General features: G+C 48.4%; 1 protein-coding gene across 1 annotated transcript in view; it reads left to right on the top strand.

Annotated features, from left to right (window-relative positions):
- The first annotated feature begins 3,868 nt into the window (after window positions 1–3,868).
- LOC140119962 (uncharacterized) overlaps window positions 3,869–6,000 on the top strand; it is a 54,155-nt gene continuing 52,023 nt past the window's right edge. Inside the window, 1 exon segment of the mRNA XM_072139398.1 lies at window positions 3,869–3,922. The gene's annotated coding sequence lies outside the window, so the exon portion shown is untranslated.

The raw sequence follows: 6,000 nt of genomic DNA, 5'->3' as shown, positions 1-6,000 counted from the left end.
TTGAGGAGGGGTAAAGACTCTATAATGGAATCTCTAGAGGTTTTATTTACCAGGTGTGATTCCAATTCTGACAACCAAAAATATAGAGTCCTGGCGACAGAAGTGGAGGCAATGTTGGTCTTAATATTTAAACAAGACGTCTCCCAAGCCCTCTTTAGCAAGGCATCAGATTTACGTTCAAGGGGGTCTTTTAATTGGGCACTATCTTCAAATGGGAGATCCGTCTTTTTTACTACCTTAGCAACTTGTATGTCGACTTTAGGTATTTCATCCCATAATGTATTATCCTCAAATTGCAACCTATTCCGGAATTCTTTGGGGATAGAAATTCTTTTTTCTGGCTCCTTCCACTCCGATAATACTAAATCTTTTAGTGTGCCAATTACAGGAAAGAAACTTTTCTTCCTGTATTTAAGTCCCCCAAAGAGGTCACTCTGTACTGAGGTTGGTTCTGACACATCTTCTATTTCTAATGTGTTTCTCAGGGCTTTTAATAAGTTGTCTAGGTCTTCGGACGCAAACAAATACTTTGTGTGCCCCTGATCTTTAGAATGCCCCCCCTCTAAGCTTTCTTCCGGTCTATCATCTATAGAACAGGAAGGGAAATCTGAATCTTGATCAGAAGAGGATGACTGAACGTATCTAGGTTTTTTCCTAGGTGGTTCGGGTAAGTGAGCAGCAATAGAGGAGGAAACTTCTTCCTTTATTGCGGATCTTATTTCGTCCATTAATGACGATCTTTCCTCTTTTAAAATTTTGGTCAGACAGTCTGAACACAGGCTTTTCCTGTAATCCTCGGGTAATTTAGAATTACATAAGCCACATCTTTTAGAGGGTTTTTAAGGGGTTTATCTCTCTCTCTCTCTGTTCTTTCTCTTTAGGTTCTTTCTGCTCTTTTCCCTAAGAGAAGCATACATGATAACAGTTAATAGACAGGTATGAAATGTATGGTGAGAGAGAAGAGGTCAGCCCAGGGCTTGTACTTACGGGTACCAGGACCTGGAACAGGTTGGATGCGTCATCAGCCATATTTGCTGGAAGCACCAGAGCCACCGACTAGGTTTCTCCAGGGACGCTTAAATCTGTTTCTTGCCGCGTCTGGAGAGGCTCGTCCCTCCTCCCCCTTCCGGTGAAACCGGAAGCGATCGGGCTCCTGGACTTGCGCATGCGTCCACGGAGCCGGCTTTCGGGTCCGCCCCCAATGACGCGACCCTGTCGCCTTGATGACGCGCCCACCGGAAGTCGCGTCATTTTGATGACGCGACGCGGCCCGACTTCCGGTACGCGGCCACTCCGGAACCGCGCACCTAAGAAGCACGTGCGCGCGCGCACGCCGTCATCCCTGCCAGTGCCGGAACCCTTCCACCGCCGAGGACCGATGCCCCTCGAACGCCGGTCCTCCAGCAGAGAAAAGGGCCCCAGCCACAGGTATTTTCTGGCTGCATGTCCCCCCGCAACCACCCAGCATTGGTCTCCCGGGACCGTTGGTTGGGCTGGGGAGGAGGTATATTTTGGTGTTCCCCCCACTCGGTTGTGAGGCGGAACCCAGCAAAAATGTAAAAGTAAAAACCAAAAGTAAAAAAAAAAAAGTAAAAGGTAAAAAAAAAAGAGAATTTGAATCTCGTGTCTCCCTAGGGAGACTCTCTTGCATCCTATATCCCGTAGGGACAGAAAGACACTGGTGTTGGGTGCTAGGGAGGAGCTTTTAATCTCTTGCACTTCCTGTCCCTACAGGATATAGGAGCATCCTCCAGGTGGGGGCCGTCATGGAACGTGGTGGAAAATAAAGATTGTATAGCCAATAAAAAGTGACAATGCATAATCTGCTGTGAATGGCGCAGCTTCCCTTCGATGCCCTGGCGTGTGCCCATACAGCAGGTTACCACCACATATGGGGGATTGTTATACGCGGGAGAGATTGGGGATCAAACTTTGTGGAGCGTTTTAGTATTTTATCCACTGAGAATTTGTACATTTTATGAAAAACACATTCATTTAGCCAAAAAAAATTCAAAATTACATCCGATTGCAACCCTGTAAAACAATTAAAGGGTTGAAAATATTTATAAAAGTTGTTTTACGTACGTTGAGGAGTGTAGTTTCTATAATGGGGTAATTTATGGGGTTTTACTATTACTTAGGCCTCTCAAAGTGACTTGAAATATGAGCAGGTCCCCAATAGCAGGATTTTGCGGTTTTTATGAAAATGTGAGAAATCGCACCTAAGGCCAAAGCCCCAGAACATCCTACAAAAATAAGAGGATGCATAAAAAACCATGGAGACATGAAGTAGACATTCGGTGAATGTTAGTTATTACGTGTTTTTGCTGTTATGACTACGCGTGGAAAAAGTAGAACATTTTCAATTTCAAAAATCGAGACTTTTTCTAAATTTTCACCAAATATCAGATTTTTTCATAAATAAATACAAAACATTCCACCAAAATTTTGTAACTAACATGAAGTACAAAGTGTCCCAAGAAAACAATTTCAAAATCACTTGGATATGATAAAGCTTCCGAAGTTATAACCATTTATAGTGACACAGGGCAGATTTGAAAAAATGGGTCGTGTCAGGAAGGTGAAAAGTGGCTTTGGCGTTAAGGGGTTAAAAAAATGTTACTATAATTTTTCCTAAATTGTTACGTTTTTACCCCCCCCCCCAACACTTATTGATCAGAGAAATGACACTACTAACATAAACTACAATGTCTCACGAGAAAACACATCCTCAAAATCACAGGGACATGGTAAAGTGTTGGAAAGTTATTAACAGGAAGAGACACTGGTCAATTTTTTTTTAAAAGAAGGGCCGAGCCTTAAAGGGGTATTCCCTCATCCGGGCATTCACATTCAGTTCCATTGATCTGCCATATATAAACATTTCTTCAATTGGATGTTATTAAAAAAAATGTTCCTGTGTGAAGATAATTTCTCATAAATGTAGTCGTATGGTCCCTTAGAAACAAGACTGCCCTTGGATACGGCCACCTCTGCTGGAGGGAATGCACAAGGAAACAAAAAGTTTTTGTATGTGAAATGTCTAGGACAGTGAACCTTCTAGACACAGAGTGCCCAAACTACAACCAAAACCTACTTTTATGTTGCAAAGTACCAAGATGACAATTTAAGCAGTAACCTATTGATCCAACTGTATCATAAGTCTTAATCGTATTTGCGTTCTGAGGACACCAATACAATAGAAAGAAAATTTTGATTGTAGCTTCCTTCCAGGGGTCCCCTTAAGAGGAAGAAATTTTGACTCATGTCTAGCAAATTTTGTGCTGGGGCGATGGCCTGGGTGCCCACAGAAAGGGCTCTGAGTGCCATCTCTGGCACCTGTGCCATAGGTTCGCCACCACTGGTCTAGGAGTTACTACATGTCCCACAGCCGCCCTGTAATAATGATCGCTGAATCCAGGTGGTCAGGCAGGGCACAATAGCGCATGTCTGGCCACCTCAGTGTTGGAGGAAGCTATCTCGTTTCTAAGGGACAACATGGTGACATTTATGAGAAATTATCTTAACACAGGAACATCCAATTGAAGAAATGTTTACATATCACAAATGAATTAAATATGAATGCCCAGATGGGAATACCCCTTTAAAGTACAAACAAGTCATGTCCTGAAGGGGCTATCACATCATCACAGGTCCTTCATCCACCTCTTCTCCTCCATACACATATACACCCTGCAGCTGCTTCCTGTCATCCTGGGAGGCCCCGCCCCTCAGTGACATCACACTCCCAGGGTCACATGACTAGTGGATAGTGAGCAGGGGCCCCGCCCCTCCATGACATCACACTCCCAGGTTCACATGACTAGTGGATAATGAGCAGGGGCCCCGCCCCTCCATGACATCACACTCCCAGGGTCACATGACTAGTGGATATTGAGCAGGAGACGTGTGTGAGGAAGAGGTAAGCGACAAGAGGAGGGACTACAACTCCCAGCATGCTCCAGGAGTGCACACACTATATGGAGGGACCACAACTCCCAGCATGCTCCAGGAGAACACACACAATATGGAGGGATCACAACTTCCAGCATGCTCCAGGAGCACACACACTATATGGAGGGGGCTACAACTCCCAGCATGCTCCAGGAGCACACACATTATATGGAGGGACTACAACTCCCAGCATGCTCCAGGAGCACACACATTATATGGAGGGACTACAACTCCCAGCATGCTCCAGGAGCACATACACTATATGGAGGGACTACAACTCCCAGCATGCTCCAGGAGCACATACACTATATGGAGGGACTGCAACTCCCAGCATGCTCCAGGAGCACCTACACTATATGGAGGGACTACAACTCCCAGCATGCTCCAGGAGCACACACACTATATGGAGGGACTACAACTCCCAGCATGCTCCAGGAGCACACACACACACACACTATATGGAGGGACTACACCTCCCAGCATGCTCCAGGAGCGCACACACTATATGGAGGGACTACAACTCCCAGCATGTTCCAGGTCCACACACTATATGGAGGGACCACAACTCCCAGCATGCTCCAGGAGCACACACACTATATGGAGGGACTACAACTCCCAGCATGCTCCAGGAGCACACACACTATATGGAGAGACTACAACTCCCAGCATGCTCCAGGAGCACACACACACACTATATGGAGGGACTACAACTCCCAGCATGCTCCAGGAGCACACACACTATATGGATGGACTACAACTCCCAGCATGCTTCAGGAGCACACACACTATATGGAGGGACTACAACTCCCAGCATGATCCAGGAGCTCACACACTATATGGAGGGACTGCAACTCCCAGCATGCTCCAGGAGCACACACACTATATGGAGGGACTACACCTCCCAGCATGCTCCAGGAGCGCACACACTATATGGAGGGACTACAACTCCCAGCATGCTCCAGGTCCACACACTATATGGAGGGACCACAACTCCCAGCATGCTCCAGGAGCACACACACTATATGGAGGGACTACAACTCCCAGCATGCTCCAGGAGCTCACACACTATATGGAGGGACTGCAACTCCCAGCATGCTCCAGGAGGATACAGCCCGGAAGGTGGCTGAGCTGTAAGATGCAGCCTGTTTGTATGTTAAAGATGACCTGTCACCCTCGACTTCCTCATGGCGTTATATGGCTGAAGCACTTGCTCTGACATATACACCCCTCCCATGTACCTATTATAATCGAATATACAGTCTGGCTTGGGGGCTTCTGCACTGGTACAGGGGCAGGGGTGGTGATGTGCCCATGTATTGTTGCTAGTACAAGGACATCCCTCTTGTCCTTGTACCTAACACACAAGACTGAGTTGCTACTTAATTCTCGGCTCTCCTGTACCGAGTCGCTGCTTGGTGCTCGGCTCTCCTGTACCGAGTCGCTGCTTGGTGCACGGCTCTCCTGTACCGAGTCGCTGCTTGGTGCTCGGCTCTCCTGTACCGAGTCGCTGCTTGGTGCCCGGCTCTCCTGTACCGAGTCGCTGCTTGGTGCCCGGCTCTCCTGTACCGAGTCGCTGCTTGGTGCTCGGCTCTCCTGTACCGAGTCGCTGCTTGGTGCTCGGCTCTCCTGTACCGAGTCGCTGCTTGGTGCTCGGCTCTCCTGTACCGAGTCGCTGCTTGGTGCCCGGCTCTCCTGTACCGAGTCGCTGCTTGGTGCCCGGCTCTCCTGTACCGAGTCGCTGCTTGGTGCCCGGCTCTCCTGTACCGAGTCGCTGCTTGGTGCCCGGCTCTCCTGTACCGAGTCGCTGCTTGGTGCCCGGCTCTCCTGTACCGAGTCGCTGCTTGGTGCCCGGCTCTCCTGTACCGAGTCGCTGCTTGGTGCCCGGCTCTCCTGTACCGAGTCGCTGCTTGGTGCCCGGCTCTCCTGTACCGAGTCGCTGCTTGGTGCCCGGCTCTCCTGTACCGAGTCGCTGCTTGGTGCCCGGCTCTCCTGTACCGAGTCGCTGCTTGGTGCCCGGCTCTCCTGTACCGAGTCGCTGCTTGGTGC

This window comes from Engystomops pustulosus, chromosome 2 (assembly GCF_040894005.1).
Source record: "Engystomops pustulosus chromosome 2, aEngPut4.maternal, whole genome shotgun sequence".
NCBI classification, from domain to species: Eukaryota; Metazoa; Chordata; class Amphibia; order Anura; family Leptodactylidae; genus Engystomops; species Engystomops pustulosus.
Note: the sequence above shows the minus strand (reverse complement) of the source record. Positions and strands in the feature narration are given on the sequence as shown.